Raw genomic sequence first — 1,009 nt, 5'->3', positions numbered from 1 at the left:
CTCTCTCTCTCTCTCTCTCTCTCTCTCGCTACCTCTTTTTCTCTCTCCTTTTCTCCCTCTCTCTGTTTCACTCGATTTTATTACACTTTCTTTCTCCCTAAATTTCTAACAATTACTTATTTCTATTTCGTGGACGGCGTGCAGGCAGTACGGTTAGAGGGTCGGAAAAAAAAGCTCAACAGTATTTCTTCCGACTTTGCGTTCTGATTTCGAATGCCGGCTGCCTTTCAGCCCATCCGGGTCGATAAAATGAGTACCAGTTGAGCACTAGGTTCGATGGAATCATCCAATCTCCTCCCACATAGTTCCAAGCATTGGGCCTATAGCAAAAAAAATATTTGCTCATGAAACTCTTTTTCTACTACACCGACTTTTTCCCTTTCTGTATCTATTATCTTTTCTTCTTCTGTCTCTGTCTCTCTCCTTCTTTTTCTCTCTCGCTCTCTCCCTCTGTCTCTTACAATCTGATTCTCACTCAACGTATTTCTCAATTTTTTTTAACAGATTTCCAATTCATCGATTAAGTTGCATGATATTGCAAAAAAAGAAAAAAAGCAACTGAAAGCTGAGTCTTTAAAGAGACAAAGAAAACGACGTAGATAATTTGTGATAGAGACGAACAGAAAGAGGGAAGGAGAGAAAGAGAGAAAGAAGAAAGCTAGAAAGGGAGGAGGGAGGGAGATTAGAGGCAGACATTTTGAAACTCACATGGCAGATGCATGGCGTTGTAGGAAACAACAAAGCCAAACGCCATTTTGACGAGCCACGTTTGTTGATGATCGTGAATGTAGCACGTGACAAGTCCAGTTCGAGATAAGAAATTTTGCTAACCTCACCACCAACAGATCTTTCTGCTTTTCTTATCTGCCACCTTTGTTTAGTTTCCTTTTTATTTACTTACTTATTTAATTATCTATCTACTTATTATTATTATTAGTACTACTACTACTACTACTACTACTACTACTACTACTACTACTACTACTACTACTACTACTATTATTATTAT

Source organism: Octopus bimaculoides, chromosome 15 (genome assembly GCF_001194135.2).
Source record: "Octopus bimaculoides isolate UCB-OBI-ISO-001 chromosome 15, ASM119413v2, whole genome shotgun sequence".
In the NCBI taxonomy this organism is placed as follows: domain Eukaryota; kingdom Metazoa; phylum Mollusca; class Cephalopoda; order Octopoda; family Octopodidae; genus Octopus; species Octopus bimaculoides.
Note: the sequence above shows the minus strand (reverse complement) of the source record.